This window comes from Sus scrofa, chromosome 8, assembly GCF_054392235.1.
Source record: "Sus scrofa isolate SSC_HxYL_T2T_F1_AM1 chromosome 8, Sscrofa_HxYL_maternal_Yorkshire_Landrace_v2.0, whole genome shotgun sequence".
NCBI classification, from domain to species: Eukaryota; Metazoa; Chordata; class Mammalia; order Artiodactyla; family Suidae; genus Sus; species Sus scrofa.
This window is the reverse complement of record NC_139390.1, coordinates 113,811,615-113,837,867: the sequence shown is the minus strand read 5'-3', so window position 1 is coordinate 113,837,867 and position 26,253 is coordinate 113,811,615.

Genomic DNA, 26,253 nt, shown 5'->3' with positions numbered 1-26,253 from the left:
ATTGTCACTGAACTTTTAGTAATATTATGAAATATTTCACCCTTTTTTATTAGTTTGAATTATGCACTGTTTACTTAGATACCCTAAATACACTTGTCATTGCATGTAATTTACTCATTTTCTCATGCTCCAATGTAGCTCACACTCCTCATTATTTCAACAAAGCAATTTCTGCTTTGCCCACCAAAAGCTTCTACATGACAAAATCCAGTAGACCTTGTCTGTCTTGTTTCACTTAACCTCTTAGCATCATTTACAAGTGCTTACTACTTTCTTCTTCTTGATGTAACATGGGATAGTCATGGAAATATAGTGTACATGTCTTTTGTAATAGTGTAAGGCTTCCTTGTGAGGGTTAGGACTCTCTGAAATAAGTTCCAACAGAGATCTCAAGGATGTTGACTCTTTGGCTCAACCAAAATAATATTCTCCCAAAGTGCCAAATGTCTGTTTTTCCTTAAGCATAGACTGCTTTAGTGACATGAATAATATGTACATGTTTCATTTACTAGATTAAATTCACAATTTAACTTTGATCAGCTGTCTACTTGATTTTTTATGTCAAGGGTGTTACAAATGACATAAGAAATGAACAGACATATTTTCACAGATATTTTGGACAGTTTTGATGACATAAGCATCAGTGAATAGATAGCTTGAGTGTTAGAATGGCTTTTTTCAAATCCAGATTAGCCCATGTCTTCCTAAATAATTATAGTAAGCTCTTTACCCTTCAGTCACCCTTTGCACGTGTGTGTGTGTGTGTGTGTGTGTGTGTGTGTGTGCATGCTCACCCACGTATGCTTTCAGAGAAACGGAAAGAGGTCCTAAAAAGATATGATAAATAATGAAATTTAGTTAAAAATGATTCATAGAAAACTGTTCAGTCCCTGTAAATACATTCTATCCAATGCAGAATATTTGAAATATTTCTATAAACAGTGTTTATTAGTAGCCAAAGGGGTGAAGATTGACTTGTTAAAAATTCTGTTGGGAGTAACATCAGCAAAATGGTGGACTAGGAGATCCCAGTTCTCATGTCCTCCAAAAAATATCAATTTAACAACTATCCGTAGATGAATATACCTTTATGAGGCTCCTGAAACCAAATGAGAGGTTATAGCACCTCATTTGAGCACAGAAATGAGAAAAAATTCTTTGGAGAGGTTAAGAGCAGTTTACCTTACCTCAGTCACCTCTCCCCCAAACCAATACAGGATAGTGCTACGTGAGAGCTCCTCGTGGGATTTCTTGTGGAGGAAATAGAGGGCAAAGTGGACACCAGACCTCCCAGCATGCAGAGCAACTACCCAAGAAGTCTGCTTCTTATGCATCTCACTCAACAGACTGAGGGAATCAGCTTGATTAGGTTGATTAGGGGTAACTAGGAACAAAGAAAGTTGGGAACTCGCAACAACTAGTGCATGGATTTTAATAGTTGGCTTAGCACCCCAGCACCTATAACCCAATAGCTGAAAAACAGACAACCTATTTAAAAAATGGACAAAGTAACTGAAAAGTTATTTCTCTAAAGAAGACACATAAATGGCCAATAAGTATGTGAAAAGGTACTCAATATCACTAACCATCAGGGAAATACAAATCAACACAATGATATCTCACCTGATACTTGTTAGCATGCTACCATTATAAAACAAAACAATGCAATACAAAAAAAAGATAAATATTGATAAGGATGTGGAGAAAGAAAAACTTTGTAGACTCTTGGCAATAATGCAAATTATTTCACTATGGAAAACTCTATCAAGTTTCCTTTAAAAATTGTAAATAGAACTACCATATGATCCAGCAATCCCACTTCTGTGTATTTATCCAAAGAAAAGGAAATCAGTATCTCAAAGAGACACCTGCACTCTGTTATTCATTAGTCACTATGGCCAAGAATTGGAATCAACTTAAATATCCAGTGATGGATGAGTACAGAAAATGTGTTATATACATACAGTTAAATATTATTCAGCCTTATAGAAAAATAAATCTTGCCATTTGTGGCCTGGAGAATACTATGCTAATTAAAATAAGCCAGATGCAGAATGACAAACACTACATTATTCCACATGAACCAGGAATCTATGAGTCAAACTCATAGAAGAAAAGAGTAGAATGGCACTTGCCAAGTCATAGGGACAGGAGAAACTGTATAGGGATTGATGAAACTGTACAAAGTTCCAGTTATGCAAAATTAATAACCTCTAGAGATCTACTGTGCAGTATAGTAACTATACTTAATAATTCTTAACTGTTCATTAAAAATTTCTACAATGATAGGAATTCCCTCTGTGGATCAGTGAGTAAAGGACCAGGTATTGTCTATGGGTTCAATCTCTGACCTCGCTCAGTGGGTTAAGGATCTGGCATTGCCACAAGCTATGATATAGGTTACAGATGTGGCTCAGATCTGGTGTTGCCATGGCTGTGGCACAGGCTCTAGCTGCAGCTCTGATTCAAATCCTGGCCCAGGAAATTTCATATGCCACAGGTGTGGTCATAAAAAGAAAAAAAAAAATACTAAGAGGATAGCTTTTCTGTTGTGTCTATTAACACTCACGCCCATAAACACACGCACAAAATTTGATGGATATATTTATAGCATTGATTGCAGTGTTGGTTTCATGGGTGTATATTTATACCCAAACTCATCAAGTTGTATATGTAAAATATATATTGCTTTGTGTATGTCAATCACGCTTCAATAAAGTGATTAAAAATCTGTTGAACTGGAGATTTCAGTGAGTCTAATGTAGTTACAAAGTTTTTAGATACAGGATGTGAATATAATTTTTTAAATGCTATGATCCATAAAAAATAATAGTGTGAAACAAGATTATGAGACATTGCTATAAATCTTAGTAAAGAACACAAGTTCTGAAGTAAGACTGAATAGTTTAATATTTGCAAGGAAAATAACATTCTGCCAAGAATTCACACAAAAATTTATAGGGGAACAGATTTTGTGAAATCATTAAATGCTATTCATTCTGTGTGATGATGTTGTTGTATTGGATTTATTGTGTGTAAAATGATTTCGTATGCTAATTTAAATGGATTAAGGTTCTGCCATGGAGTCTTTATGCATATGTGCATGAATATTTCCTTATGTTATGCTTGGGTGTACTCCAATCTCATCCGCAAGTGAAAAATGAACTTTGAGTGAAATTGGAATTGCTACCAAAATACTGATTTCATCAGATATGAGCATTTTTACATATGCCTTGAGAAAAGTGAGGAAGAAATCTGTAGACTTGAAAAATGTAAGCTCATTCACAAAAATAAAGGAACATACATTGAGTGTTTGGCATTATGTAGATAATATTTCATTGGCGGGTATAACCATAAGTTGGCATTTGAATGTTAATGTTTCTCAATTTTTTTAACAGCTTCGTAGTTTGAACATATATAGTTGATGTGACACTAAATCACAAGATGTAGGAAATATGTTACAGCTATGGGATAAATACAGAGGAGGGAAAATTGGATTGTTGAAATCATGGAGAACATTTAACGAAGCTCTTGTATGAGAGAGTAACACTACTAGGTTCTCAGTGATATAAAGCTTAAAGTAAAAATATAAAACATAAACTACTTTACTACCAGACTGCTATGTGGTTTCAGCATTTCATCTTAACATTCATGTCAGATTGTTTTCTCATATTAAATAATGTCTTTGATTTATACTTATCAAAAATTAGATTTAAAAATATTCTTGGAGTTCCCATTGTGGCTCAGCAGGTTAAAAACCCGACTAGCATGCATGAGGATGTAGGTTTGATTCCTGGCCTTTCTCAGTGGTTTAAGGATCCAGTGTTGCCAAGAGCTGTGGTGTAGGTTGCAGATGTGGCTTGGATCTGGCACATTGCTGTGCCTGTGGCATAGGCTGATGGCTATGGCTCCAATTTGATCCCTAGCCTGGGAATTTCCATATGCCAAGGGTGCAACCCTAAAAAGCCAAAAAAAAAAAATCATTTATATAATTTACTCTAAGCTCACCAAGTACCTTATTACCTACTGTAAGAGTATTTCTATGCAGGAAAATGTTATGGTTCCTGGAATAGATTCAATCGAATATGTAAATTATTTGTTAGATCTTATCCATAAAATATAGCTTTAAAAAATATTGGAGTTCCTGTCGTGGCTCAGTGGAAATGAATATGACTAGTATCCATGAGGACACAGTTTCAATCCCTGGCCTTGCTCAGTGGGTTAAGGATCTGGCATTGTCGTGAGCTGTGGTGTAGGTCGTAGGTGCAACTTGCATCTGGCATTGCTGTATCTGTGGTTATAGGCTAGTGGCTAATAGCTCCAATTCGCCCCATAGCCTGGTAAGCTCCATATGTTGCGGGTGCAGCCCTAAAGAGACAAACAAAAGTAAAAATAAATAAAATAAATAAAAAACATAGAGTAAGTTCATCAAATAATAAAATATAATCCTATTAGACAAATACATTCTACAGAAAAAAAATCAGTAATGTGGTTTTAGAAAATTATATGGTTAAAACTTATTATAGTTCATTAAATTGGATCAAGAATAATTTTCTGCCTATGATATACTTTAAAGTTTAGCCAATAAATATGTTAAGAACATTATTTATATATAAACATAAGTTGCTTTTATTTCTTAAAACACTTTAATATTAAAATTGTTTAAATTTACCAATAATAAAGCAAAAGTTTTAGTCTTCAAATAAATATTTAAAAACTTTATTTCATGTAATTATACTTAGAAACAATTTTACCATTTCATTTTTTCAATTTTGGCATTAAATTATATGATTACTTATTCCATAATTGTTTGCTCACTAAAATTAACTAAGTTACATTTGGTGGAGAACAAGCACATATACAGCCTCCTTCCTGTACTGAATCTTCAAAATGATATGAATTATAAAATAGAAACTTATAAAACCGTAATTGCATAAAATAACTAGATGCTTTACTAGAAATTTTAAGAAATATCCAAAAGATAGAAAAGAAAAAGGATTGGCTTGAAAGATGATATCACATCTAGTTTGTTTACAGATACAGGCTTAAAAACATGCTTCAAGTTTTCCATATGTCCAAAGATAGTAGATATAATAGGAAGAACAGACATAATTTCATATGACCTTTCAATTGCATTACTAGGTAGTTGCCCAAGATGAAAGAAAACAGGCCTGCACACACTCTTGGACACAAATGTCATAGTAATTTCATTGATACTAGTTCAAAACTGGAAACAAGCTACAAGTCTGGACAGACAAATTTTGTTATATCTCTACAATGAATGGTGATCGCTCATAGAAAGTAAAGAAATATTCTTGCAAACAACATGAAAGAGCTTAGAACACGTGCTGAGCGAAAGAAATGGTGCTTAAAAAAAAAAGAAAACGTATACCATGTTCTTTGACTTATTTGAAACTCTAGTAATGATAAAAATATAGAGAGAATAAATGATTATTGGTTAACTAAAGTTAGGGATAGAATAAAAGAAATTAAGAAGTAGAACAACAGAATTTTTAGGTTGATGGAAATATTCTGTATCTTGTTTTTCTTAGCAGTTGCATGCATATCTATTAAAATGTCATTAAATTGTACAATTAAAATAAGAAAATAAAATTATCTAATGGGCTACAGAACAAAATCAACAAAGTTTAGAAACAAACTTGGGACAAAACAGATCAATAAATACCAGGTCACAGATGAATGACTAAGCATAACATGGGAAAATGGTATGTTTACTTTGAAGAAGACTTGCAGATGCCACCTTAAACAAGTGATCAGATTACCATCACCAATAGTATGTCATTTTGATATTTCATACCCTTTGATATGATAAGAAAGCCATTTCACTTATGTGATATTGTCCCCCCAAATACATAATCCCAGACTAATCCTGAGAAAGCTTCAAATGTAAGGATATTTTACAAAACACCTGGCCAGGACTCTTCAAATATATTGAGGTTGTAAATAATAAGGACAGAGAAACTAATAAACCAAAGTAGAGATATGACAACTAAATGTGACATACTCTCCTGGGTTAACAGGATCAGAAAAAGGATATTAGTGGGAAAACTGGTGAATAAAGTCTAATGCTTATTTAATAGTATTGTCCCAATGTTAATTTCATACAGTTTTAAATTTTACACGCTAACATTACAGGAAGGTGGCTAAAGGGTATATGGAACTATCTTTGAAACTTTTTTTAAATCTAAAATTATTTCAAAGCAAAAAGTTTACAACATTACCAATCTTTCACCTTCATGAGAAAGAGAGCAATTTGGACTCTATTCTTCAAAAACAGCCTATTTTGCTTTTCTGCTTTAATTTTCTCCATGGTATGGAAGGATCATCTTGACAATATGTCTCCTTTATTTTCTAGCTTATTTTGTATATTGCCTGTCTTACTTTTTTTGTTTCTTTGTTTTTTTTGGGGGGGGGAGACAAAAAAAGACTTCTTGTCTTTTTAAGGCTGTTCCCATGGCATATGGAGGTTCCCACGCTACGGTTCCAATCAAAGCTGCAGCCGCCCACCTACGCCACAGCAACTCAGGATCCAAGTCGAATCTGTGACCTACACCACAGCTCATGGCAATGCTGGATCCTTAACCTACTGAGTGAGGCCAGGTATCAAACCCACAACCTCATGGATGCTAGTCAGGTTCGCTAACTGTTGAGCCAAGACCAGAACTCTGTCTTGCTTCTTCTAAAAGTAAGTTCCATGACTAGGGGTTTTGTCAGTTCACTTGACTGTGATATTCACTTCGCTCAGAATTTTGTATTTGTCAAGTTGAAATCCCAAGCTAAGCATTCTATAGTTTAGAAGTATGTTTTTGATATAAATATTCAATCCTTATTATTTTAAGATGTGAAAAAATGTTTTTGTTGAGAAGTCCTGGTCAGGTTTTCATAACATGTTCCACAATGCACAGGATGTATCTAGTCACAATTTCCCAGACAAAATAAGTAAATTTTCTGAATTTTATTTATGTTTTATATTAGCCATTTATAGCCAAATTATAGGATATCATTAGTCATGTTTCCCATTATTGTCAGTTTCTACCTGTTTGAAACAGATAAACTTGTTCTTGATTTAAATGATTATAATAATTAGATAATAAAATGTATCATAGTAAATAATGAGAGAAATGGATAATCCTAGATTATGTATCATTTAGAGTAAAACCAGCCTCCTTATGAAAATGTAAACCCTTTAAAATTAAACTTTAAAATTTTACATAAATTGTGTTTTTTGCTAACATTTGATACATATTAATTTCTGGAATTTTATAATCCAAAATAACATTTTTTTGTTAAAGCTTATGACATTTTGTTGTCTACACAAATATTTGACTTTTAACCCATATGTCCTTAAAATTAATTATTTTTGTGCTTGTTTTAGAGCGTTTGATGGATTTGTAGCTCTGATTTGTGTATGGATACTGAAGGTTAAAGTTTATAAAATTGTCTCATCTATAAATTTACTGATAAATCAAATCAGTTAGGAATGACAGAAATAAAATGAGAAACAGAACTCCAGCATAGGTATTATTTAAATTGATTGCACTGTTGTAAAATTTTACTTAATTTTTGCAACAATTATGTTGCATTCCAAAAGGTGAGGAACCCAGTTAACACCAAATAAGGAAGAATTAAAATATTGGGAGTGGTTTTAAAATTTTTTGAACATGCGATTTATAAAAATAGTTTAATTTTGAAATAATTTGAGGCTTGCAGAGACATTGTAGAAAATTTAAAAGGATGTTTTCATTTAAACCACAGCCAGTACTCCATTGTTAATATCTTATACAGAAATTGTGTGATACAAAAACTAAAAACTAAGGAATTAATACCAGTACAATACTATCATCTAAACTATATATATATATATATATATATATATATATATATATATATTAGGATTTCACCAGTTTTTCCACTAATGTTATTTTTCAGACATTGGATTGCAAGATCTGGATTGCAGGATCCAATTCAGGATTCCTCTGTTTTATATGTCATATCTTCTTAATTTCCTCCAATCTGTAACAGTTCCTCAGATGTCTTTTCTGTTTTATGTCATTGACACTTTTCAAAAGTACTTGTTGAGTGTTGGATACTTGATATTGTCCCTCAATATCTGATGTTTTGTCATTTTTAAAATAGAGTTCTATTTTTTGGAAATAATACCACAGAGATGATGTGTCCTTTTCAATACATTATATCGGAGAAAACATTATTTCTATATCTCTTCATTTTGGTGACATAAATTTCAATCACTTAGTTTTAGGTAGTATCTGCTATTTTTATCCACTTCTACCATTTAAAAACTTTGTAATCAATACATAGTTGAGGGAGATATCTTGGGGCTTGTGAGAAACAAATTTACCAAAGTATGATGTTTATATACAGTTCTTTTGGTCTTTAACTGAACTGTTTACCCAAGTTATTAAGGACAACTCTTTTCTTCTCCTTCTCCTCAAACACTATTATGTAATTCTTTGTTACACAGGTGAGTTAATCACGATGCATTCCATCTTGAATTACCTACACATCATGACGGAACTTTTCAAATTTACATACACTTAAAATTCACTCTACGTGAGGTGTACTTCTCTAGGTTTTGACAAATACAGTAGTCACTTACCTACCACCACAATAACATACAGCATAGTTTGTCAACCCAAAGTTTCCCTCAAATTGTCCCTTTCAGCCAGTTCCATCTCCACCTCTAACCCCTGGTAATCACTGATTTCTTTTACATTTCTGTATTTTTTTATCTTCTCTAGAATATCATTTAAATCTAATCATTTAATAGCCTTCTGGATTTAGTCCCTTTCTTTTAACAAAAAGCATTTAATATCCTGGATGTGTGAATTAATTGTTTGTTTCTTTGTATTACTGAGTGCAATTATTCCATTGCTTGGAGATACTACAGTTGGCACCTAGATTGTTGTCAGATTTTGGTGATTATGAACAAAGCTTATATAAATATTCATGGACTTCTCTGTGTGTAAACATCAGTGCTCATCTCACTTGAGTTAATACCTTGGAGAGAGATTTTAGGTTTGCATGGTAATACATATCTAATTTTATAGGAACAGTTTTGAGAGTGGTTGTGACATTTTGAATTCTCTCCAGCAGTGAGTAAGAGTTGCAGCTGTTTTATATCCTTAACAGTATTGATAGTGTCAGGTTTGATGATTTTAGTCATTCTATTAAGTGTGTAATGGCATCTCATTATGGGTGTAATTTGCATTTCCCTAATGTTGAAAGGTGTTTAGCACCATTTCATATGCTTATTTGCCATTCATATATCTTCATCACTAATTTGGTTGCTCAGATCTTAAGCTTATTTTTCATTTGATTTCTTGCTTTCTTATCAGTGTGTTTTATTTCTTCTCTATGTATCATGGATATTAATCCTTTATCAGATATGTTCTTTGGAAATATTTACTCAATCAGTACCCTATTTGTGTTAACCTTAAATATCTTTCACAGAGTAAAACTTTTGAATTTTGATAAAGTCAAATTGTCATTTTTAAGAATTAATTATACTTTTGATGTGAGATCATAAACTCTTTGCAAAACTCAAGATCACAAAGAGTTTCAACTAAGTTTTAGATTTTTTTAGTTGAAAATTTGGTATTTGTATCTAGGCCGTGATCAATTTAATGATTTTTTTTGTAAAAGGTATGCATAATATATGTAGGTTTATTTATTCTAAATATATTGAAGTTCAAATGTTTCAGTAAAAATGTTTTTGAAAAGACTATCCTTTGTTTGTTGAATTGTGTTTTCACCTTCCTCAAAAATCACTTAAATATATTTGCATGGCTCTGTTTATGAAGTTTCTATCCTATCCCATTGACTTCACTCTGTTGAATACTATAGTTTTCTTTTTTGTAAGTTGTAATATAGTTAGGATGGATCCTACACATTTGTGCTTTTTTCCCCCCCAAATTGTTTTAGCGTTCTCTTTCTATCATTATATATGTAAAATTTAAAATCAGTTGGTCAATATCTACAAAACCTGATTTTACTCAGAATGCATTGAAGGCTATAAATCTAATGGGGGAGAATTGACATGCTAACAGCATTGCATCTTTCAGTGCATAAGCATGATATATCTTTTCATTTATTTAGGTGTTCTCTGATTTCTTTCATCAGTGTTTTCAGATTTCGTTATACATATCTTGCATATATTTTTGTAAGAATTACACCAAAGTATTTAACGTTTTGATGCTAATATAAATGATATTTTATTTCAAATTTAAAAGGTTTGTTGTTCTTATATGGAAATGTAATTAATTACTGTATATTGATGTTATATTCTGCAACTATTCTAAAATCACATTGATTTTTCTATGAATTTTATTTTTTTTCTTCTGCTGCCTTTAACTTGATCTCCTCTTTCTAGATTGTTAAGATAAAGGCATATGTTGATTTGAGACCTCTTTTAAATAATATAAGCATTTTCTGCATATATTTTATTTTAATCAGTTTTACTTCATCCCTTATATTCCAGTGTGATATATTTCCATTTTAAATTAGTTCAAAGCATTTTTTTCTCCCTTTTACAATTGTTTTTTGACACATGAATTAAGTAGAATTCTAGATGTTAGAAATTGTCTAGATATTTTGCTGATATTGATTCATAGTATAAATCATTTATGGTCTGATATAATTTTGGTGTGACTTCTTTTCTTTTAAATGTGTTGAGGATTGTTTTAGGACCTAGAATCTGGACCATCTTAGTGAAAGATCCATATTCACTTGGAATGAATGTGTATTCTGCTGTTGATCATTTGTGTGACAATAACATAAATTTAGTGGATGCTATTGTTTAGGACTTTTATGTCTATATAGGTTGCTTGCTGACTTGTTCCATCCTTTACTAAAAGAGGAGTTTTGAAGTCTGGATAATTCTAGATGTGTTTATTTTCCCTCTAAAATTCTGTCAATTTCTATACCTTGTGTATGGAAACACTGTTAAGTATGTATATATTGTTCTCTTGCTTTATTTTGAATAATGTTTGAATGGTATGACTTTTTCTCTTCTTTATACTTTTTTACCTGTTCTCTATGTTTAAAGTAAGTTACCAGTAGGGAGCATATAGTTGGGTTTTTTTTAACCAAATCAGACAATCTTTTTTAATTGGTTTGCTTACATAATTCAACTTTAATGTATCATTGATATGATTGCAATAAATCCCTCCAATTTAGTATGTATTTCCATACTTTCTGACTTCTTTTAACTTACTGAGTCTTTATGATACTATTTCCTCTCCTCTATTAAATATTTGTACCACTTCTATTAAATTTTAAAGCAAGCATAAAATTCTTTTTAATATGCCATAAACATAAAATACATTGCAGTTAATTCTGGTCTAGAGAATTCATTGTCTTGCAGAGCAATTACTCTAATTAAAATATTTTATCTTCTTTGTCTCATTTTCAGTGCTCTTCACTGCTTTGTGTAGAAATAGCTTTCTGTCTTGTGTTCTATTCTTTCTGACTGAAAACTTCCTTTGCCATTTCTTGTAGAGTAAGTCTGCCGACAATATACTCTCATTCTTTTGTTTTTCCTCTATTTAGATTAGAAACAATATTGAATTTAATGTGTATGCCAAATTTGGGCAGAAATGAGTCCCATAAAAGTGAGAATTTCAATCTATTATCATACTGTATCCATTTACTTAGCATTGATATTTGTTTTTCTCAATACTATTTTTTATTTTTCAACATAGAAGTATTGCAACTTTTAATGAGATTTTATGTTTCATTGATGCTTTCATAAATAGTATAATTTATCATTTTATATGTTCTATATGTTCTATTCAATTAGAACATATAAAATAGAATAGAGTACAAAAACATCATTTGTTTTTAAATTTTGTATTTGAATCTGGTAACCTTGATTATTTCTCGGTCATAATTATTTATCTGGCTTTTTTCTGTAAAAATCTTGTAGGGAGATTCATTTGTATTTTCCAAAGTTTGCAACTTGTATCTTTTCTCTATTACTGAATCAGTATTATAAAGTATTCATCATCTCTTTTTCTAGGGGGGTAAGGGGATTAAAATCCAAAATTTGGCTTTGTTGAATTTCTTTCTTTCAAATTAATTTTATGTCATTAATTTATCTTTATTATTCCATTACCTCATTTTTTTTAGCTTTTTACTCTTGTTTACTATTGTTATGGATGAATACTTAATTCATTTTCAACTTTCTTCTATGTAATATATAGATTTACATCTACAAATTTATCTCTAAAACACTAAACCACATCATCAAACTTTTATATATTATATACCTCTTATTGTATAGTTTTAAATCTATTCTAGTTTCAAGTTATGTTCTTTCCTTGATTTTTGAGATATTTTGAAATGGAGTGCATGGTTTTCAAACAGATTAGGATTTTTCCAATTATCTTTGTGTTTTCCTTTCTAGCTTTTACTAAAGCGATAACAGTCTGTTCTGAAAATTAAAATTTATTGAAATATATTGAATTTTTATATCTTAAAATATGGTTGATATTTGTACATTTTCCATATACACCTGTAAAGAATACATATGCTGTCATTGATGTGTATTCTATTTATTAATATTATTTGTAATTCAGTTACTTAAGGCAATATTATTTTTTATTCTATTACTTAATTCAATTATTGAAGGAAAGAATGACTTGTAATATTAGCTTGAAAGGTATTGGGGTTTGGGAGATTAATTTACCTGTAATGACCTAAAGGTATTATCAATATGCTATTAATTGATAATTTGTGAGCACCAGATTGAATAATGATTCCCCTAAAGGCCGATACTATATTATCTACTTTTGTATACCAACACCTTATAGAAAGTCCAGCACAGAGTAGGAACTAGATTAGTACCTGTAAAATCTAATTGAAATAACTATCTTTTGAAACTCAGCCTTTTTTTTTTTTTACTAACTAACTTTTGAGCATCTACTTGGTATTGGGCACCCCTTTAGATATGTAGATTACAAATATAAAAAAATGTAGTTCTATCCTCAAAAATTCATAGCCTAGTAGAGGAGAAAGACAGAAGTGTAGTAATAATTGGAATTGGCAAGTGATATGTAAAGCAGGGTTCTCAGCACTGATTTCATATTAGAATCAGCTAAGTTAAAAAAGGAATCTCATGTCCAAGCTCTGTCCAAAACTATTTGAATCAGAATACTTGGGAGTGGTTTTAGGTCATCAATATTTTGACATGGAAGATCCCACTGTGGCCTAGCAGGTTAAGCACCCAATATTTTCTCTATGGGAATACAGGTTTAATCCCTGGCCTCACTCAGTGGGTTAAGGATCCAGCATTGCTGCTAGCTGCAGAGTAGGTCGCAGATGCAGCTCAGATCTGTTGTTGCTGTGGCTGTGGCATGGGCTTCAGCTACAGGGCTGATTAGACTCCTAGCCTGGGAACTTCCATATATCACAGGTGTGGCTGTAAAAAGAAAGAAGAAAAAATATATATATTTTTTGACATGGTCTACCACCCAATCCTAATTGGCAGGAGGTGTTGACAAATACTATGCTGAATTAAGCAAGTTGATAAGTTAGTCACAATAAACCTAGCGGTTATTTTAATTAGATTAGCTTTGTTATTTTTATTGTTCAGATATTTGTATATTTAACAAGTTTATGTTTTGCTGTTCTAATCTTATTAATCCTTATCTCTTTGGGTGTTCCTGCTATGGAGCAGTGAGTTAATGATCTGCCTTGTCTCTGTGGATACACTTGTTTGATCCCTGTCTGGCCCAGTGGGTTAAGGACCTGGCATTGCTGTAACTGTAACATAGGTCACAGCTGCAGCTTGGATTTGATCCTTGGCTCAAGATTTCCATATGCCACAGGAGCAGCCAAAAAAGAAAAGAAAAAAAAAAAAAAAGAGAGAGAGAGAGAGAGAGAGAGAAAACACCTTATCTTTTTGATTATTTAGTTAAATCAGTTTTGTTATTGTATACATATAGATTCAAGCTCATTTACCATTTTTTTTGTCAGATTTAAAACTTTATTATTATGACTAATCATCTTTACAATGCTCCTTACTTTAAAAAAGTCTACTATGGATGTAGTATAATTATACCAATGTTATTTTTTAATGCTTGCAATGATGTGCCATTTTCCATTTAAACTATAATTTTTCTATTGTTTTTGCCTCCAGTTTATTAAATTGGCCTTATATGTCCATACATTAAGTTCTTTATCTTAAATATTACATTTTTGTTCCAGAATGTTTATTTGATTATTTTTTAGTATCTAAAGATTGGTTAAGATTTTCCATTTGTTACTGCAGTTTTTATTCTTTATTTTCCATTTTTACGGTTTCCTAATGTGTCTCAATAATTTAAAACTTCCTTGAATATGTATATGAGTTATTTTAACTATCACGTAACCGTAATATCTGAATATCCCATGGTCTTGTTCTTATTTTTTTTTTAATTTTTGTCTGTTTTTGTTTTCTCTTAGTTTCAAGTTGTTAAGCAACATATGTGAAAAAGTACAGTGAAAATTTGTATCTCTTTTGAAAAACACATTATTCTTGCAGTGACATCTTCCTATTACTTCTGACCAGAAAATAGGGTCATGATAGATCATTTTGACTGAATAAGTAGAGAGTGAGATGACTTGAGGCTTGTCTTCAGTTTTTTGAAGGCTGGGTTTATTTTTGGTTCACCCTCACCCCTCATATCCAACATAAAGTCTGGGTGTTAGACACATACCCTCCTTCTTGGTAGCACTTAAACCTCAGTTGCTAATATTTTAGCTATAAGATCCTGTTGAAGACTCTTCTCAACTTCTTAACATGTCAGTCACAGCTGTAAACTAGGAAAGTGATTCAGGGGTCAGTATGGGTTCATGTCAATAAGACTATCACTCCCTTTCTTTCATTAATTTGTCCTACAAATCCTTATCTCCTTATACCTTAGAAATTGCTCAGATAAGTGTACACTAGTGATAACAAATATTATTTCTCTACTGATTTGCAGGCATCATTTGCCACTCTATTTTGAATTTATTTATGGTGTCAAATATTCCTTCAAGGGAAATCAAATTTTGATTATATTTATCTTTGACTCATAAAAACTGTATAAAATTGAATTTGTTAACTGTACTTTAAAATGAGGGGTTATATAGAATAATATTTAGCATTCCTTTAACTTCTAAAATTAGTGTTACCTCTTGAATCAACTATATACAAAGGACAAAATATGTTTAAAATATACTAGTTATTTTTTCCATATACTATAAGCAAGATGATCTCTGTCAGTTTCCTCTTACCTATACAGAGAAAATTTATGCCAAAGTAATTATAAAATTTTTTAGATATGTGTATATGTGTGTGTATATGTTGACAAAATACATAGCTCATCTATTAAACATAATATAGAACAAAAATATTAAAGCTGATGATTTGTTTATCTTGGTAGTTTCCTTTATTATACTGCTTTGATCAGGCATCAATGACATATATTTAGAATTTTGTAAGTATATATAACCCTTAGGACATTTATGCTTGGGGTGTGTCCACAACTAAAACTGAATGAAACAAAGACAGGCAGGCAATATTGATGAAGGAGTTTCAATAATCTGCTCATCAATGTATGTCTTCTTGGAATAAGATAAATTATGTTAATTATATTCCAAATATGGGAAAGTAGAATACCAAAACTAATAGACAGGAGAAAGCAGAGATGTTATGTATAGCTAATTAGATTGGTGTTAGAGAATTTTTATATCTTTCCAATAGTACCTTCCATAAGAACCCCTTGAAGATAATTTCATTTGGTGTATAAGGATTATTTTTAAAGTATTGTATTTCTCATTGAGATTTCTTTTTGAAGTACTACCTAACTTGACCTATGTATTGCGTACTAGATTTAACTTCTAAATGGCTATTAGTCTTTTCCAATATAAAATACATAGTAAATAAAATGCAGCCTTCATTCCCATAAGTTTATTTTAAAAATATGTCAAACTCTGAAAATGGTTTCAATGTTGGGGACCAAATAATCCAAGGAAGGTTTATAATAAGTAAATAGATTTCTATAAAGATATTTGATTAATTTCTTCCTTCAGATGCATGTGTTCAATATATTTGTTAATCATTAATTGCATTTCTTAAATAATATATCTAATTGCTGGAGATTTCTTAAATGTGTTCACACTGATTTTAATTGCAAATGGCTTCAGTAAAGAAAAAGACAATAAATCTATCTGTAAAGATAAATTTCTGAATTTGAAGGATCAGGTATTTTTCCTACTGTATTCCAAGTTAACCAAGCTTATGTAGCTGTGCAGAAAACCCATCATACCAATCTTTTAATATTGTGTTCCTACTGTGAACATTTTGCAAGAAAGAATATTTCAGAAGTGTAATGAGCAATCTTATATTTTAGTTAAATCACCCAGATGTTCTCTCTTACTATAATTTTTCCCCAGGTAATAGGAAGGACAGGTGGTTGGTTGTATGCTGGCAAAAAGAGAAAGGAAAGGATGATTTTTTTTTTTAATTCTGTAAACTGTCCCCAGTCAGTTATTTTTCCAAGAGTCGCAACTCTTCCAGCAAGAACATATTTCTCTCTAAGCTGCTTAATTCCACCAAATTCTGTTTTAGTTTATTTCATGTCTGGGTCTTTGCCACAAACACAAACTGTTCTTGGTCAGTGTGTAAAACAATGATCCAGAAACAGCCTGTTTGCATCAGTTTCAACTCAAAATATATTCTGTGTTTCCTGCTAAACTGCCAAACCTGTGGTTTAAACTCACTGCTCCAAATTTCAAAAATATAAGTTCTATCTAGAATATAAATATTTTTATTATTAACATTATTATCTTCTCTTTACATTATAAAAAGTCCATTCAGTACCTAAAAGAAAAAATATCTAAAAAAAAAAGAGAATAAAATCTCACTTCCAAACAAATATATGCCATTTAAAATTATAAATAGCAAACATTTTTGAAAATTTCCAAGCTGTTCTAGCTAAATATGCTAAAAATATTGTACTTAAGGTACATGAGCAAGTGCATTTATTGGAAGTAAATATTTTAGCCTAGAATTATTGTGCATTATTGCTTAAAAAATTTTAAAAATGATATGTATTGCAAGGACTTATTGCATATTATTTTTTCCTAAATTTTCTAATTGTTTATCACATGAGAAGACAATTACTACTGATCTTTGCAGGTTGAGCTTGTATCCAGCATACATGCTACACATATATGTAATTAGTTTATTCACTCACTTTTCCAAGTAGGTAGTTGTCTTACCTATAAATAATGACAATATTTTCTCCCTTTTAATCTTCATAACAATAAGTCATTTTTCTTAGTTTGTATCATATCTATAGACTATGTCATTGGCCAGGATCAATAATTATCTCTGTCCATTATTCTTGTAGTATATAATGATTTGCCCTCATCCTGTTTGGGTTCTACATATAGAAGTATCTTTAATGTTCTGGGTTTTGTGTATACCAGATAATATTTTATTGTACTCTCATATTAGGGATGGTTTTAATGTTCCAGTTTCAGTAGTATCCAAAAAAACAGGGAGCACAGCACTGTGATTCCATTAAAAAAAAAAAAAAGGAAAATAGGAAAAGAAGAGAGGGGAAAAAGAAGAAAAAATGTGCGCCAATAAATTCACCGCTGTCTGCCTGGAAGCACTTTATGGACTATAGCACACTCAGAGAGAACCAAGCAGAGCACTGAGTTTTGAAGACAGTTTGAACAGCGGAAAGGCTAAGGCAGCTGAAATTCACAAGGCATGTATAATCCCTTGCCTCTGCTGGGACTAAACATTAAATCGAAACTTTTCAAGAGCAGCAAACTTATACAGAAGAGTTCTAAGCTAAACAATTCTAAAATGTCACGCAAGTGTTAAAGTGTAAAAACAAGGATACTCCCTAACATTTAGGAACGATCTCCAGAAGGATCAACATAGTAGTAGAAGAACTAAACTGGCCCTAGCATGAAGGCTAACATTGATCTGTACCCACAAATATAAAAATCCATAAGTGTATCAAGCTAATTTTCAAACAGCTTAATTGCCTGCCTAAGTGTATTTCAAAACTTCTAAAAGATAACATAGAGACTCAAAATTTTGCCATGTCTATATCCAGTAAGATGACTAGATATAATCTAAAATAAAGATAATGCAACCCAAAAAGAAATATTAGTCAGTAGAAACACATTTGAAAACACAGTAATGTTCAAATCAACAATGAACAAATTTAAAAGGCTGTCAGAAATATGTTCAAGTATTTAAAGAAAAAATACATGAAAAATTAGAGAATCTTATATGATTTTTAAACGAATTTTGAAGATAAAAATACAAATTATATTTTAAAAATTACTAAATGAGCTAAACAGTATATTGAACACTGGAAAATAAATAAAAAATGAAGACACAGCTATACAAACTATCCTAACATGAACTTTTCAATATGATAAGACTCAATTGCATCAAGTTCAAGTGCTCAATAAACACACACAGTTTTGAGACATTACTTTATGTAGTGCATATTATACAAGATGTCTATCATTGCAGAGTCCTACAATGGAAAATGTTTATCTGCATTAAATCAAAGAGAGAAAATGTCCAAAATAAGTAAATATCTATAAAATCAGTGTCTCAGTGTCTCACGGAACAATATCAAGTGGTTAACAGAAATGCGTAATCAGATCCCAAAGGATAGTGATGAGCAGAAAAATATTTGATAGAATAGCCCAAAATATTCTAATTATGATGAATACTGTAATCCAGGGGTCTAAAATAGCAGCAAAATTCAGGCAGGATAATTAGACATCTATAGCAAGGGACATCATAATCTAAATTAGTGAAAATCAATGTAGGAGAAAATTATAAAAGCATTCAAACTTAAAAGAGAAGAGAGAGTGAGATTAATTGCCTATCAAAGAGAATTTTTTTTTAAAAAAAGAAATGATCACAATCTTCTCATCGAAAACAATATTACCCAGAATGCAATGGAACGGCGTATTTCAAGATTTCTTTAACAAGCTGATAAAAATGGGTTGGGGAAGGGAAGGGAACCCTGCCAAATTAAAATTCTATACCTAAGAAAAATCTTGCAGTAATAAAGCAAAAATAAATAAATAAATAAACAAAATCAGACAAACACCAGGGGAGGGGATTTTTCACCAGCAGACAAATACAATATGTGTATATGTATGACTGAGTCATTTTGTTGTATAGCAGAAATTATCACAGCCTTGTAAATTAGCCATTCTTCAATAAAACTTAAAAAAAATTAAAAGAATTTCTTCAGGTAAAAGTAAAATGACAACATATGAAACAACTCTAAAAAAAACGTAGATCACCAGAAATGGTAAGCATATGGTAAATATAAAGACTTCATTTCCCCTTTATAAATTACCGTATGAAATAATGACATTAAACAGATAACCATCATCTTATCTTTCTATTGACAAATCCTGTTAACAGAGATAACATGAGCTTATTTGACTTTTTTAAAACCTAGATGGAATTTAAGTTTTCTGTCTGCATTATGTTAAATACTGATAGTTCTAAAGATATGCTTGTTTTAATTAAATCAACAAACAAACTAGCTTTTATGTATCAAATATTATCCTAGGTCAGAAGAATTCGAAAAACATTTGAGTTAGAGTCTGTATTTCTGAGAGTGGACTTGATTTGTTTATCTTTAAGCCCTTTAAATAGAGCTCTTAAATAAATGAACTTCAGCAACTCTATCCAGAGGTAGAAAAACATCACACAACTGTAACATACCTCCATAGAAATACATAAACATACAAATATATAGCTTTCATTTTAAGATTTTAGCCCTGGGATGGGCATGATAAAGCAAAACTCTCTAGTTTACAAAAGAACAGTTGCATTGAAATTATGTTTCTGGCAGATGGAATATGTTAAGGTCACCTGCTCATGGGGCTGGAGCTTTTTAACTTACATTTGTAAAAGAAACTTTTAAAATCTTTCCTTGTTTTCAAAATAGCTTCTTTACCCCACCCCCTTCTGGTAAAAATTAACTTAATTCCTAGAGAAGAACAGTTATAAAATATAGAACTAAAGCAAATAGACTACCAGATATTTCTCCAGCATAGGTAGTTTTATTAAATATCAGTAGAGAATAACTATTTGGAATCTGTAGCCAAGGCAAGCAAGTTCTGGACAGCAAGGAAGGAGAACACTTTATAGGGGAAAAGGACATTGGGAGAGCTATAGCAAACTTAATCCATGACTCTTTACTGGCAGAATTATTGCCAGAAAAGGAGTCTTTCTTCCTCCTATTGAAATCTTGCTATTTTCAAGGGAAGAGGGCTCCCCGTCTTGTTTCCTGACTCTATTTAATTGAGGTTTCTGTTTATTTATTTATTTATTCATTCATTCATTAATTTTTACAAAGACTTACATGTTAAAGGTGCAGAGAAAAAATGTTTTACCAAAAACTTTTGTCCCTTGTCCAAATCTTTTATAGTATCTGCAAGCTTTTTGAGGTGAACAGGGGAGGTTTTGGAATTGGTAAAAAGGACAGGGACCTTTGAATTTTTTCTCAAGCCACATTTCAGTTCTTAAAGAGACTCAATTTGTAAAATAAAAACAATTGTTCTTTTTTGTTTTGTTTTTATTTCTGAAAGAAATAAGATGCAACCTGAATGATATTGAGACTGGCACACTCATCCAGCTACATTATCCTCAGTTTGCTTCTTTATATCAGGGACAAAATCTTCAACTAAGATGAAATTAAAAGATTCCTTTGTTCTAGATTTTGAGCTGTGTATCTTTGAAACACTTTAATAAATCCTTTTACCAAAGCTTCAGAAAGTTTTTGGTTTTGTTTTTGTTTTAGGTGCAAACTTTAATTTTAGCATAGAAGAGAAGGCCTAAAAAAGGTTTCTTTCAGATCTTGAATTATCAGCTTCCAATTTGCCAACTTTTCATCATAGAGCTACTTGAAAAAAATTTTTAGGAATATATCACCTGGTGGCAGCCAAGACAAACAGCAGATATTCCCGGCATTATTGAACTACCTCATGAATGCAAGCAGCAGTTCCTTGGGAGGTGCTTCCTTCCAAAAGGGTGCAAGGATACTGCTCTCCCAGGATCCAAAGCCACTCCCAAGATAGCCACCCCCCAAAAAGAGAGACTGAGAGCTGTTAATAGGCAGTAGGACACTGGGAAACTGCACAACTCAGGCTGGGACTTGAACCCACAGGATAGGACTCAAACCCAGCCAAGACTCGGACTGGAATTTGAACACCTGGGCTGGAACTTGAACCCAGTCAAAACTCAGATTGGGACTTGAACCCACTGTCTTTTAATTAAAATCACTCCCATGGTCTCAGCAATTACTGAAGTTCAGATTCTTTTTGTCTCAGTGAGGAGGAATTCAGCGAGAGGCAACATGATAGCTAGGAAGCAGATTTATTGAGAGAGATAGACAGAATGTGATCCATCTCAAAAGAAGAAATAGAGGCCCCAAAATATGAGGTAGTTGTTCTTATGGGTTGGGTAATTTCATAGGATAGTGAGTAAGAGGATTATTCTAACTATGCGGGGGTAAGGGCAGGAGTTTCCAGGAACTGGGCCACCATCTACTTTTTTGCCTTTTATGCTTGCCCTCAGAACTGTCATGGCAAATGTGGGTGTGTCATTTAGCATGCTAATATATTACATTGAGAGTATAATTAGGCTCAAGATCCATTGGAAATCAAACCATCTGCCATGTTTGATTTAGCTGGTTCTAACCAGTTTTTGTAGTATCCTCGAGGACTCTGTTATTCTTTAAAGGTTGTGCCCTGCCCCCTTCCCTTCTGTTTCATTAGCAGTGAATGAAATTTAATCCACATTTCTGTCTGTCCATATTTTTGGAGCCCTCAATCTTAAAGTTGCCAAGCAAAGTTCTCAGGACACAAAATGAGGCAAATAAGAAAGCATAGCTGTCCCTGAGAGTGAAAGGATTACTGACCAGTGGGTACCCCCAAACAAATTCTCAAGTCATAATTCAAAATTTTTATGTATATAAATCTGCCAATCTGAATTTGAAAAGGAAGAAGCAAAGTGAAATTTTAACTTCCTTTCTCAACAAGACACCACAGAAAGAAATCTTAGAGAACTGACTTTAGTAATAATTCTTACCTTTTGCTACCTTCTGCCAGTTTTCCCAAGATTCATTCTTCAGGCTCTGGAGTGAGTGGAATGTCCCAGTGGATCACATCCTGGTCACTAGACTCTCTAGAGGAGGAAATGTAGTTTTCTCTCTACCTTTTTTGATGAGTGCTTGAGTAAGATCCCTTTTTACTTTAGATCACCTCATAAATGGATAAGCTTATCTCAGTTTAAAATTTTCCGAAGTAGCTACTGCAATTCAAGATCATCTTTTGTAAGATTAACCTGCTTGTTCAGCCTTAAAGTTTTATTCACCCAAGGCCTCACATTCAACCCAGTTCAGCTTAAATAAGACATAGCCAAAATCTGGATCCAGTCTGGTTTTTAAGTGAGACCCAGTCTGACTCCAATGTTTGCCAGACTCAATCCAAAGGAAAAAAAATCTCAAATAAAGTGTGAAGGTTTATATTCCAAAATTGTGGAGTTAGGGACAAAGATGCACAGTCCCACCACCTCCAAAGGCAGGGAGAAAACTGTGAGCTCAAGGGGTTCAACAGGTACCTACATCAAGTTGCTCATTGCTCCACTGGGTGTTCAGGGGTCTCCCTCAGTTTCCTCTTCTAACATCAGAACTGTTAAATGATTAACTGAGGAATATTAAAGACTGTAAGAGTTTATTTGAACAAGCCAATTCATATCTAGCAGCATCCAACCAGACATAGATAGAAAGGAACTGTGAAGACTGTACAAAATGAATTTTTTTAAAGCCAGAAGGGAGCAAGAAGGAAGTTATGCTAGGCAAAAATTTATTGGTTATTTCAAGGTTACTTTCCTTTAGGGAATGTTAGAGGTCTATCAAGCTCATTTCCTAGCTACTTCTGACCAGCTGATTTCTGATTTAATGGTTTAAGATTTCACTTCTGGGGGAGCCAAATTGCAATTAAATTAAGTATCAGTTTGGTGATGTGGGGTTTAGCATAGGCAACTCCATTTTGGACATGTTGTCTTGTTTTTTAGCACTATTAGCATTAATAAATAATCATAGGTTCAGATGAAATGCTAATTACCATTTTTAGATTATTCAATTACTAGTAAGAATTTGGAAAGTATGATAATGACAACATTTCATTTTCATCTCCATAAATGTCATCCTATTTTTAAGTCAGCAATTTTAAAATGGATATAAGGTATACAATTAAGATAGTTCAAATGTAAAATATGATTTGAATATGTATGATTGTGATTAACCTAAGCAAGTATTTTAAGTATTTCAGAAAGACATATTTTCATTTTTTCTTCAAGTGCAGAAAGATACAGTCATATTTTTTACTTCATGCCAAATTATCATCAAATACCATTTCCTTCTCTAAAAAATATACTCCCTTTATCCTATTTCCTGTTCCCATCCCACTTCTTCTCTCACTATCCTAGTCAGACATTCCAATATGTTTGATAGCTATACTTTTCATTGTATATGTTTTGACCATTATGTGTGGTTATTGTCTGTATATAGCTTTAATTTATATAAATGAAATCATGAGATGATTTCTTTGTTTTTACTCAGCTCTCTTTTATGTCCACAGATGTCATTTTATGTTCATTATTTCACGTTGCCAATTAGCATTTCACAGAATTTCTCAAGAAAAAAATTATTCATGACGTTACTGGAATCTGGGTTCTTGTTCGAGGAGCCAAAGAATGAACTTCGAGAACACATACACACACAGGCGGCAAGCAAAAGACTTTATTATAGAAAAGCAAACAGGTCTCAGCACAGACACTGAGAGGGGGAAGAATTTCCCCCTTCCTATTTTTTTATGGAGGTTTTTATTTGTTAAGAATGGGGATACGAACATGGGGTCCAGCCATCATTCCTTTTTCCCATTGGCCTTGTCCAGTCACCTACCTCGGGCCTTATCCAACAGGGGTCTTAGAGATGGATATGCCCCATAAGTTTGATGGTTACTTTGTTCTTCTTTCCTCTAGACTGGGAGTCTCTGTTCCTCTCATTCCTTCCCCATCAGTCAAGGGGTGAGTTAGAGATTAACATCCACGTAGACATAAAGCAAATATATTTACTATGGAAAACAAGGCCTGTGAAAATGTTATTTCCTGGAATTCCCAAATCATAGACATTGACTAGGGTCAACTTCAACTATCAAGAAAAGTGGGAATTTATAGCCAAGATTCTATGAATGAGGATAAGCTGGTAGAAAATTACTAAGAAGAACCATCAGGGGTAAAGGGGTGTTCTGTCTAATCTGACCTAATAAGATTCCTGCTGAAGGCAGGATATCACCTGGATAATGATGGAGAGTCAGGAACTCAGTTAGATATTGAAGTGATTAGATATGGAGGGTGGCAGATTCTGACTAAAGTGACAGCATGATTCTTGCTAAAAAGTGGACAATGCAGAGATGAATACAGAAGTCCGAAGCTGAAGCCTTTTGGAAAAGATCTCAGAAGAACCTGAGTAGTCAAGGAGAGAATCTGACAACATTCAAATATTGAATGTGGCATGTAATTCATAAACTCATATAGTAGGTGTGGGCACCTAGATAACCTTGAGGAAAATAAATTTAAAATGGAGTCAGAAAGCCCTCAAGGAAGAGCTCTCAAGCACATAGCACTTTTGCAGCCAGGATAAGCAGAAGGTAGAAGGAAGATAAGAATGTTGTTTTACTTCCATTATAAGGGACATCGACCACATGGGAATTTAATCCTCTGCTTTTAACCAATGAGAAACCTCCACAGCCTCAAACTCTTGTTCTTCTCCAGTGACTTTTTTGTTCAAAACAACTCTTCTCGATTTTTCCTAAATCTATAGGAAGCAAGACCCTACTCTTTGTTCTCCAGACTTGCTTATGGTTCACCAGAGCTTGCCTATCCCAAATTTCAGGTCTCTGCCTTTCCCAAATAATCCCATTGTGCTGGTAAAACAACTATTTTCTACCTGAGGTGGACACATCCAATATTAACACAAATGGTACTACAATGAGCATCCAAAGTTTTTTTTTTTAAATATTTGTATTTTTATTAATATTATTTTTAAAGCGCAGATAAGGTTTTTGAGCCAGAATAGATTTTTTTGACAAATAATAGACATTTTGTTTCCCTGCACCCCAGTTTTTGTCCCTGGGCAATACAATGATAGCTAGATCTCACCCTACTCATATAAGGTCCATATTTTGGATAAGAAACCCGTTATATATATATATATATGCCTACATGAAGGAACAAGGCAGTTATCACTATTCATCTTCTGAGGGAGTTTTCTCGGGAAAATAAGAAGTTATCCTGTGTTCTTATTCTCACCATTTGGTAATAAATTTATGTAAATAAATCTTTAAATGGGACAGATAAGACCAGCTACTCTACATGTACAACCCAGGTGTACATCCCTTTTGAAATGTAAATTCCTATTAAGATAGCTGCTGAATATCCCCAGAGTTCTCCTTGTTATTCAACCGTCCTTTGAGGTAACCCTGGTCTATAGACTGAAACTCTTTTACTCCAGAGGAAAAAAGAGATGCTTTATTATCTTTTGGATGGAAACAACTAGATACATAATTAGGGAGACAAATGTCTACAGAGCAACTTCTTAAGTGAAATATGTAATGTTTCTGGAAAGTGGAAACCAACCTTCTCTATCTTCATGGTATACCAATTCCTATACCTAGGAGGCTGAGACTTGATCAGAACACTGAGAAATCCAGGGAAGATTTATTTGTTCACATTCATGTATATGGGGGTCTCTGATCTTTTGGAAAATTTCTCTGGGCTATACATTAGAAACTGGATTAATAGAAATTAGGTTTAATTTCTAAAATTGCAGCAACAATCTACAGTTTTCCTGTCCCTCAATTCCATAGAAATTCTTGGTATTAACCACACTTTTAATGTGACTCAATTTACTGTAGTCATTGTTAGTGTAATTTGCACCTCTCTTGTAAAAGAGTTTGAGCATCTCATCATGTGCTTGTTAGTCTTTTAATATTTTTTTGTTATATACCTTTTTTTCAGATTCATCTCCTATTTGTTATTTCTCTGCCAACTTTGTCTATAGTATCCTTCAACGAACAGAAGTCTTCTTCATACACTTCCTTTTCTCAAATATGATTGTG